Genomic DNA, 12,193 nt, shown 5'->3' with positions numbered 1-12,193 from the left:
GGTGAGAGCTGTTGTGTTTATACAATTGAGCAGTGGCGAACCGTGTCTATCACAACTGGACCTTCTGTAGACACACACACTCCCCGCCCCCCCCCCCCCCCCCCCACCTCCGCGGCATTATAATGTCCGTCTTTTCACTGAATTGTCGTCTTGAAAAGGGTACTCACAGCAATCGATTTTTTGTTTGTTTTATCTGAGTGTTCCAGGGTATTCTCTGAATACCTTGAAGGCCCTGACGGTTCGCCACTGCAATTGAGTAAACCTCTCTTTCACTCTTTGTCGTTTTGGCCTCTGTCATTCTCTATAAGTGTGTGTAAACGTGCAGATCTGACATCACCTCTGAGCTCAGGATTCAACTCTCAACTCTCAACCTGCGCCATCTCCTACCCTCAGTGCTGTTTACACAGCGCCTGTCAGAGAGGATTACAGCAGAGAGAGCATGAAGCAGGGCTGACACAACCTCTCTGTGAATGTGATATGATCCTACACACACACACACACACACACACACACACACACACACACACACACACACACACACACACACACACACACACACACACACACACACACACACACACACACACACACACACACACACACACACACACACACACACACACACACACACACACACACACACACACACACACACACACACACACACACACACACACACACACACACACAAAGCATGTCCTGCCCTGTGTCTCTGATTTTCCTCCCAGCGGTGTAGGGGTTAAATCATGTGTGATATCCCTCCCCTAATGGCTCTCACCTACGGCCCAATCACTCACACACCACTGGCCGCTTGTTGAAATATAAACAGTTCATTCTCTTAAGTATGATTCAGGTTAATTTAATCTGCCTGGAATCTGACACACATGATTTGAAAGCGAGTGGGGAGAAGCAAAGCTGTCATTTCATGTGTGTGAGTCACTACTTACATCAATACTAATGAGTACGTCAGAAAACATGTTAAAACATGTGTAATGTTGTTACACATCAGTATATTGGGTAGTACATCACTCCATAGACACTATGCATTACATTAATGCACACTATGCTAACAATGTCTTGTTCATTGTAGTACTGTCCTGCACAACCCTCAGAGTATTCAGCACATTTATATAAAAAGCTGCCTCTCTTAATATCTGCACGCTTCCCACTTTTCATACCAACACTGCACATATTCACTTTTCTTTTATTATACAGAGTATGTTGTCATATTTTTTGTAAGTAGGCCTAGTTTTTGGGTATATTTTGATTTCATTATAATATTTCTCTACATTTGAATGTAATAGTAGTCCTTTTTTTTTAATAGTTTTATATAATTGTTTTGTTTTTTGGTATTTATTCATTCAGTTGATCTTTTTGGACTGTGTTCATGTATGCACCATATACACCAATGTGTGTATGTGTAAACCTAGTTCCTTCGATTAAGGCTAAATAATATGAATGATATAGTAGGAGATCGGAGCTGCTGGCATACACTTAGCTCTTTCCAGATACATTTGTATAGAAATGAAGGTGTCTTGGTATAAACTGAGAAAGAACATTCAGTATACCATTTGTAATTGAATGATGTGCATTGTACTCCGAACACTGACAATTTGCAAGTTAAAGTATATTTATACAGAAGAACTCTAGAGAGTTGTTCTCTTGGATGTCACTGTAAAGCTGTGATTGGAACTACTTACTGCACACCACAGCTACAAGCGGCGTGTAGAAGCAGAGGGAAGCAACACCACACACACCTCTGTGTGTAATGCAGCACAGTTCAACAGCTATGTACTGCCTCCACCAACACCTACCACAGTTCATCCTTAAAGGAAGAGAGATTTCATAACATTCAGAACAAATACTGCCGCAAGGAAATACAAGTTATATAAAAATAAGTTGACCACTATAATGAGACATGCCAAAAAGATGATAACAAAACGTTCATTAATATGAATATGAATGAGGTGATAAATCAATGTATAGTCATTTTGTAAACGTTGGACCTAATCATTCTAATTCTATAAAAAAACACAAAGATGGCCAAACAAAGTGTGACTGACTGGTATGAAGAAAGCAAGGTGTTGCACTTACTCCTTGGGGAAGTGAGTGAAAGTGAAATGAAATCCATAGTTGTAAAATAAAAGACATCCAATGACAGTAATGTGATAGAAAAAAAAAACTGCCCCCCAAGAGCGTCTCTGGATGTCCCACGAAAGCACCACTATAAGAGCTGCATGTCATAAAGTGCTGCTGATACATTCTAAAGCAGTGAGAGTTTAACAGAGAGTGGAAGTGAGTAGTATTTAGCTTGAATGTTCCTGAGCTGTTGATGCTGTCAGAGCTCTGACTCCTCCTCGGCGACAGGACAAATCGGTGTCGGTTTGATTCCCAGTGCTCGGCGGAGGACTTGGCTTGAGTCTGAGCCGACCTGGCGTGTGCCTATGGTGTCGCCATGCCAACTAAAAACTGAATCAGGAACTCACAAAGAAATTATTCTTACAGTAAGAACTGGGTCATCTCACGTCTTTTTTCTGTTTTATGATGAATGGTGTTTAAAACATCTCGTGAATCATGAATGAATATGCATTAACTCCAGATACATCTTTAATTAGCCGTCTTCCTCTTCAAGTTCAATTACTGTTTCTGCCTTCTTCTATCATGCTGTGTGCCGACAGATTGTAAAAGGTTAATAATACATTTAGCAATTTATTTTGTGCATTTCTATATTACAAGTGGGCTTTAAAGATTTAGTCTGATATTTTAATTTGCTCATGCCCGCCAAGTAACACTGAGTAAGTTCAAATTGAATAGAGATATGGTCTGCTGTACAAAAGACTTTAAAGGATGAGTCTATCATCTCCATTCCATTACAAATACCAGTCAATAAGTCACAAGTATTCAAATCTACATTAAACGTGGATGGACATAGATGCATGAAATGCTTCATCTGAGTCCACAGCAGTGACGGTTCTAGACTGATTTGACTGGGGGGCCATGCTGAGGCCAGTTATTTTACGGGAGGGGCACATTTAATACTGACAGTGTTCAACATTTTAACGTTTTTTAGTTTTGTATAAAGTCATAGCGCTCAAAAGAAACATGAAATGAAATCGGTTTCATTTAGAAACAGAATTTGTTTCAGTAGTTACAATATGAATAAATGACATTATGAAAAACAAAATGCATTCCAGCTCATTTCGGCTAGTTACAGCACAACGCAACCTAAAATTGTATTTTCATCACAAACCCCTCTTTTGGAGGGGGTCCACAGGGGAACCAAATCAGAATCAGAATTCCTTTATTAGTCCCGCAGCGAGGGCATATACGGTATTACTGAAAAAGTGCATGCAATAATAGTAAGCTAACATGTTAAATATCGAGAAGAAAAGCACACAGAAGGAAGAAGAAATGTCATGGATAGAGGGGCACGGCCCCCATGGAGGGGTACTGAAAGGGTCCGTCCACTGTGCTCATCAGGAGCTCCTCTCCACATCCCATCATCTAGATCTGCAGCAAACTCTCTTCATCTCTCCTCACCATGGCATCTCTACCACCTCATGATGGGTTCTCATCTACAATTCTAACTTTGTGCAATAATGACGTTTGTTGGTAGATGATTGCATGGCAGGTATTTTCCTCATTCATCACAACCTGCTCAAATGACTTTTGTCATTTTCAAGCATCTTGTAGCAATCATGTCACTTATATTCCGATCTCATTTAAGGTTGAGGGAAGTCACCATGCTGTCGGACTTCCTGAACCCTTGGTGTTCAGGTCTAATCCCCATCCTCAACAAACAATGGAATTATACTACCATCTGAGGTGTCTCAGCAAAATAAGTATTAGTTTTATTTATGAAAACAAATTGCCTAAAAGCATAGTATGAGATTGTTGCCATTTCCCAAATCAATATCATACACTCAACAGCTTTTATGAATGGATCATGTGCACTGAAAAAACTGAAACGTTGACTCTAATTAAATATATAATGTCGACAGATTTCACATAACTGTATTAATTATTAGCTTATTGAAAGCAATAATATTAGTTGAAAGCAATAATATTAAGTTGAACTTAATACTTTTTTATTTAAACTTGATACAAAACAGTAATGTGGAATCTGTTGACATTTAATTAAAGTCAACGTTTTTTCATTTTTTCAGTGTTTACTCAAACATCACGCTGACTAAAAGGCCTTGATTTTTAAATGTGCTATTCATGCACACTTTTGCGTGGCATTGATTTCACCTCTCACCTTTCAGGACCTTGAGGAGCTTCTCAAAGACAATACAAAATTATTCGCCTTTAATTGTGTCTGACGTTTAAAAAAATCCAGTTTGAATAATATGCTATTATAATTGTTTAATTATTCTCGTCTCAATACTATAGTCATGTTCCTTTGAAGTACTGCTTTGAACAACAAACATTTGAGAATTACTATGAATACATACTGTATGTCACATTCTGTCTTTGCTGAAGGAAATATGAGCTGTTTTGGTCATAGTGTGTGTGTGTGTGTGTGTGTGTGTGTGTGTGTGTGTGTGTGTGTGTGTGTGTGTGTGTGTGTGTGTGTGTCTCCATCTCCTCCTCCTCATCACCAGCCGATCTACCAGCCACTTCAGCTGTAATCACCTCACAATAAAGTATTCAGGAAGCCTGAAATCTAACTCTTCTCCACGTCCCCACCCCTGCTATCATCCCTTTAAAGCCCCCCCTGCTCCCGCTCTCACCCGCCTCCCTAAAACTCTCCAGTGCAACTGGCTAACCTCTTTAAAATCATCACAACATCTACTTACTTACTCCCCTGGACTGGAAAAACGTCAGCTTTTGTTCATTTAAAATGTTGAAGAGTGCTGCTTCACTTTGACCGTGATGTATCACCGCGCCCCCCCCCCCCCCCCCCCCCCACCCCCCACAGAGCCGGCTTAATGTGCACTTAGTATGCGGACCAGGCCCTCATTAAAATGCAAAGTGTGTTCTGGGAAAAAAAATAAAGGTTGCTGGGCCTTGGAACATGGAACTGTGATTTGCTGCTAAGCGAGCCGCTCTCCGTACGATGTCTCGATCGGGGGGGAGAACTCGGCAAAGTGTCCCAGGACTCGGCCTGAAGTGAAGCGGAACACAACACAACAGGATGGGAAATGCCTCTGAATTATGCAACTTGGAACAGAAGAGCATTGTTACACTTTTAGCCGTGGATAATGCCTGTGTCTCTCTCTCATGTAACCCTCCGCGCAGCCACACACACACACACACACACACACACACACACACACACACACACACACACACACACACACACACACACACACACACACACACACACACACACACACACACACACACACACACACACACACACACACACACACACACACACACACACACACACCCTTTATTCTCTTTGTTTGTTCACTTATTTACAGAGTGCGATCCTCTCTCCTCCGGTCCCACAGAGTTAAATATGCAGTGGAATGCTGTCGTGTCGAGTGCTCTCGTCCACAAAGTGCACCGGGCCTAAATGTGATGCTAATAGCAGCAGAGCGGACCATTTAGTGAACACAAAGCATTTGCTTTGGTGACTTATTAAAACACAGAGTCTTCCCAACGCGATGCTGTTCCTTCAGTGTGGCAGCCCCACAGATCACCCCCGTCTCTTCTTCCCGTCTGTTTCTATGGTGGCCGAACACACGGACACTTCAAGAACCTTGCAGCAATATTCACATTTCTTGAAGTCAGCAATCCCATGTGTACAGTATGTGCATCAAAGCCTATATTATAGCTCTGTCCCAAAGAGTTCCATTGTTATACATACAACTATTAACCTGTTAAGCCCGAGAGGACCCTAATCCGGGTCCTGCGGGTAGTTTTTTCACGAAACTGTCTCAGGGCTTCTTAATATTTAAAAACCTATCAATGTGTCATACCCATTTAACGGGAAGAATCTCAGCTAACTGACAATACGAACAATTTTTACCGAAACAAAACACAAGTATCACAAGAAGCGTCTAAATGAGCCCTGAGCGAAAAAATGCTAACGCACTTAGCACAGAACTCAAGGTAAAAATACCCTTATTACTTATCGTAACTGCACATACAAGATATCAGATTAAAGCTGAGATTCCACAGATTATATAGGTATAAGTATCATCACTGAGCGATCAGAACTCGCGACAGGGGAAGCAAACACAGACATCACAACACGTACCTTTACAGAGCTTTTACGGCAGATCGTCTCACCTTAGCTGTCAATTAGGTCAAAAGACGTGTTCAATGGCATTAAAACGAGAAAAACGCGGCTGAAGGTTAATCCGTAGGTTAATCCAATGTGTCTGTCACTTTGAAAAAATTATTGATCATCCATCATTCCATTTTTATGTCAAAAACGGAGATTTTATATTAGCTGCTATGAGAGCTACCAGAGTGTATCGCAGCTTCTGGTTCCGGGGCATTCTGGCTGCGCAGCACTCATTCACCAATGGGTAATGTTTAGATGGATTTTAGGAACTTCCCCTCGACTCTATTGGCTCTAACGGTTAAAAAGAGATGTCAGTCATCAAAATCGAACGAGGGGGGCCAGAGATATGGAAAATCCACCCAAATGACCCCAGAAGTGTTTTTTTTTGTGCTAAATCTCTCTATAAAGGTCAAATGTCACTTGTTTTGCATCAATCTTGATACAGGGTACTTATTATATGTTATAGTTTGGATCCTATGTGCTCACGGCTGCATGTCCTCCTTTAGATATACGATTTCAGGATCGGGGTCTAATCGCCAAAGACTTAACATTTATCATATGGCATGTGTCAATAAATGTTCTTTAAACAAAATGAAGTCTCTCCTGATTGAAATGTAGTGTGTAGTTTAAATGTTGGCCATTGTCATTAGGTTTTCTGTGTATATGTGTATGTGCAAACTGAGTACAAGTACATAGGTCAGGTCATGTCATTGTCTTTTATCGTCTTCTGTGTCGTGTTTATGATTTTCTATCTACAATAGATTGTATCATAACATATCATATTACCATCAACACACATCTGCCCTTGAACATAGTCCCTGACGAAACACTGTCAGAAAGTACTGACACACACACACACACACACACACACACACACACACACACACACACACACACACACACACACACACACACACACACACACACACACACACACACCACCACACACCACACACACACACACACACACACACACACACACACACACACACACACACACACAACACACACACACACACACACACACACACACACACACAGTGTTGGCTTGGTCTGTGCTTAGGATTTGTTCGAACACTGTACAGGTTAACTATTAGAGATGCATTTGATCTATTGTGGCCCAATGTGATATAAAACTACAATTTCTTCATCAATGTCATTATACAATTCTCTGTTTCCTTACATTCTTTCAAATGCCCCCACAATGTTGAGGTACATACTATTACCTCATCTACAATGCTTTTTGTTTCAGTACCTCAGTGGCCTCGGATGTGTGTGTGCATAAGTTGACCACCATTAATTACCACACGAGTCAGTAAATCAGTGTGCATTGATCTATCAATGAATCTGAGTGACTCTTACATTATCTGCTGCCCACAGCTGCTTTATAGTATGGAACGCTCCCTCACTTCATAAAATCCCTGCAGCATGTGAAGGCAGCATGAATGATATGTTGATAATATATATGTTAATAATTATATTGATAAATCTGCAGCCTCTGAGCTGTTTTCACTCGCTCATTGTGTTCACCTTCATTATACTGGCTGAAACACAGCAGTGTGAACACACACACACACACACACACACACACACACACACACACACACACACACACACACACACACACACACACACACACACACACACACACACACACACACACACACACACACACACACACACACACACACACACGTCCAGTTAGGTTGCACAATGGTTGCAATGTTTACCAAAGTAGTGTCTCATATTTTGTTCGAGAAGCTAATCAAAGGTTGTTGTCTAATTTAAATACCAACAAATCACCAAATCATCTCTCCATTTCTGTTCTTCAACTTGACATTGGTGGATAGTAAAACATGACATCCAGTCAAGTACTTAAGTAAATGTTGTAGGTACTTGTACATTACCTGAGTATTCACAGTCTATGTTACTTTATACTCATACTCCACAACATTTTAGAATCCAATAATGCATTTTTCACTCCACTACATTTATCTGACAGCTTTTAGTTACTAGTTACTTTTATGTTTAGATTACTTGCTAATACAACATATACATCAATTATTATATAAACTTTGACATATATTTATAGGTTAAGATATCCAGCAGCAGTATATAAAGTATGAAAATGAGCAAAATCCATAATCCTCATAGTAACCCAGTTACTCAATATATAAACGATTCTGAAATGGACCGTTACAAATAAGGACTTTTGGTACTTCAAGTATATTTTAATGCCGATACTTTTGTACTTTTACTAAAGTAAGATTTAGAATGCAGGACTTTTACTTGCAACAAAGTACTTAAAAAATATAGTATTGCTACTTTTACTTAAAGGGGACCTATCATGCAAAATGCACTTGTGTACGTCTTTTATACATGAATATGTGTCCCCGGTGTTCCAGGGAACTCACCAAGTGTCAGAAAACACAACCCTCTCTATTTTCCTCCATACCCAAATCTCTAAAAAAGGGGCTGCAACGGATCTGATAAAAACTGATCCAGATTTGAACACTGTCCTGACGTCAGGACGGTGGCGCTACGGCTATTGGGCCAACTCCACCAATCAGGAGGAGACAGCCACGGCCATTGCCGTTCGAAAGCACTGGAGACACTGTAGTACATATGCCAGGCCAGTAGATGGTGCTGTTCTCACTGAATCTGCCCTTGCTAAAACAGAGCTAAAAATGTCAAATAGAGCGAAATGAGGCATGGCTAAAATGCATGATCTGTTTGGTATTTTGAAAAATAAAAAGTATAAATATGCCTTCTATAGGTATGGTCCTACACTATATTATTCAAATATAGCATGATAGGTCCACTTTAAGTAACAAATCTGAGTACTTATTCCACCCCTGCTATTAATGGAAATGATCCTCCATATTTGTTCGGTGCAGATGTGTGTTCATGAGGCGACTCTGAAACATTGTCTTGGTCTCAGCCTGTGATTGGCTCAGCCATCCAGGCTCTTTATTCACGTCCTACATGCACATCTGTATTCACATCATTAGGTCTCCAGCATGACATACGCTTGCATATGAATTTCAACCATATTAACTCAACTAGGAGTTCTATTTTCATCCCTCGGAGAGAACAAGTGCAGCTACACCTCTCCTCATCTATCTCATGTCACACAGGACAGAACTGTAGATGCACATGGCTTGAGTTTAGGACTGGACTCCAAATGTTAGATTGCATATCCCATAACAACCTTGAATAGAAAAACTAAGTCAAATGAAGAAAATGTATAAACCACAATTTGAATAAAATACAGCTAGCTCATATAATAAATAAAACACAAGCAAATTAGGAATTCATACATTTGACTTTAGATGCAACATAAATAAACAGAAAGATAAGAGCTAGTTTCCCCGACTAACTATACAATGATGAAATGTAATGATGATGCCTATCGAATATCTCCAGCCATAGGGATCAAAATAAACTCATGTCAGTTATCTCCTTAAATATCTGCTGTTTTAAGTGAAATAGAAGAGATATACTGTAACTCTGTTTCCACTTCCTCTCTGCTAAATATATCACTTCTTTGTGGACAGAAATAGGACAGGTTTGTCCTCTGTCCTGCTGGATGTGAATTTATTGAAATACATCATGGCTATCACACTGAATGACACCAGTTTGAAGAGGTTAAAAACAGATCCGTTGGACATTTCATTTAAAGCTGAAGGTTGCTGGTCTCCAGAACACATATTCCTGGAGTATTTCTGATGACACATTATTTATTTTGTCACAAGCAAACACTATAGCTCAGTTTTGTAAACCTTTTATAGACGAAGCGTACAACTTTGTCTTGATGGACTATTATTATTATTATTATTATTATTATTATTATTATTATATGAGTTGCTGTTTAAAAACGTTACTTCATATGATGCATATATTAATTTATGGTATCCCATATTAGTGCTTTCATAGTTTGTTAGCTTTGAATTATATTAACTGTGGATATATATTTGTATTCATTTTATCTACCATTTTTATTGATATTTTTTCTGTATTTTTTGTTTCATTTTAATGGTAACTATACATCGTTGGCTGTTTATTATTTTTTAAATGTATTTCTTATTTATTTACTAGTGTATTATTTCCCATCAATAACCCTTTGACAGATTTTTTGACTAAAATAATCTCCATTCTCTGTGTTTCTTTGCTTTTATTACTTTATCATGTATATATTTTAATATGATGTATGTCACCTGCTTGTATTTGCCAATATTCTCAAAATGCCATGGCTCTGAGCTTTTCTGTTATTTATATTTGTCTATAGAAAGTCCACTGGAACACACAGTGAAACCCGCACTATTGTTTCTTCTTATTTTGTCTGTAATACATGTTCTCTGGTATATCTCAATTGGAGCACATCGTATTCTTATAAAGGCATATTAGATCGAGTGAGAAATTAGATAGAGCCAGAATGTAACCAGCAGCGGGTGGGGGGCAACACTTAAATATATATTGCAAGACAGATCAATATGATCTATAAGCCATGTTTGATGCTGAGCTCTGTGATCTCTCAGGATCACACACACACACACACACACACACACACACACACACACACACACACACACACACACACACACACACACACACACACACACACACACACACACACACACACACACACACACACACACCACACACACACCACACACACACACACACACACACACCCACACACACACACACACACACACACACACACACACACACACACACACACACACACACTGATGTTATCCTCCACTATACATGCACAACATATGAAGAGTCCATTCACATTCATGTGTTCATGTAGCCCTGAAGAAATTCAATAGTGGTTTTGAATAACAATGGAAGACAGAATGTATAAATATGTGACAGAAACACAACAAAGCCTTTGTGAAAAATAGTTCAATATTGTCCTTTTGCTTTCTTTTTCCAGGCAAATGGTGTGTGACGTCTCATGTGTAGACACTGTGCCTGCTCATGCAAAAATAAAGTCATGCATATTTAAGTGGGATGCAAATGAGAGTGCATGATGAACAGGGCTTTTAGCTTGAAATGTAATTACAAGTGTAGTCCCCTTTGCAAATGAGTTTACTTTTCCTCTCAGTCTGTCTCTTTCTTTTTCCCTTTTGCTCGCTTTCACTTTGCATGTCCCCTGCAACCCATTATGCGGGTCCATGTCATGAATTCCAAATCTCTGGCGTGACAGCTCGAGAAAAAAAAAGAAATCCTGCCATTTCAAACACCCATCTCATATTTTATACAACAAAGTGTCTGTTGTTTACAGAGAGGGAGAGTCGGAGGACGGGCTGTCGCTGTGTCTATTCTTCTGCTTTGGTTTCTAACATTTCCAAGAACTCAAGCTGCAGGTTTATATGTTGGTGATGTTACTCACCTCTGTCCAGAGACAGGGGGACGGCTTGTCAGCCACTTGCATTGATTCTCATTCCTGTGGTAGCTGGGATGTGAACGCCCCCCCCCTCTCTCCTGTGGCCTGGTTTCTCAGCAACACTTATACTGTGTGACTGCTCATTACCACGTTCTAATGCAGGGGACTTGACCCCCGAGGAGAGGTCAAGGACTCTCCAAAGTCCACCAAGCGCTCCCTTTTTAGCTCCTCTCCTTTTCCCTCCTTCACTGACTCCCACATTTTGTCCTCCAGCTTCTCTGCAACTTCTCCTCTCCTCCATTAAAGTGTTATTTTGAGACTTGTGCCACCGGAGAGACTGACAAAATCAAATCCTTTGAAAGTCGACTGTTCTGCGGTATTAATTTCACGTTAGACCGATAGAACAATAGAGTGGTCATAAAAGTGAATGTGATCCTTATTTAGGGCACAGTCAATTTACATTTGTGTGCTTTTTAACGGGATTGGACGACCAGTTAGAGCCTTCGGGGGCCATTACAGCACAAAGTGACCCCTAACTCTCTCTTTAGGAGGAG

The sequence above is a fragment of the Trematomus bernacchii genome, unplaced genomic scaffold (assembly GCF_902827165.1).
Source record: "Trematomus bernacchii unplaced genomic scaffold, fTreBer1.1, whole genome shotgun sequence".
In the NCBI taxonomy this organism is placed as follows: Eukaryota; Metazoa; Chordata; class Actinopteri; order Perciformes; family Nototheniidae; genus Trematomus; species Trematomus bernacchii.
The sequence above is the reverse complement of the archived record's forward strand: the minus strand, read 5'-3'. Positions refer to the sequence as shown.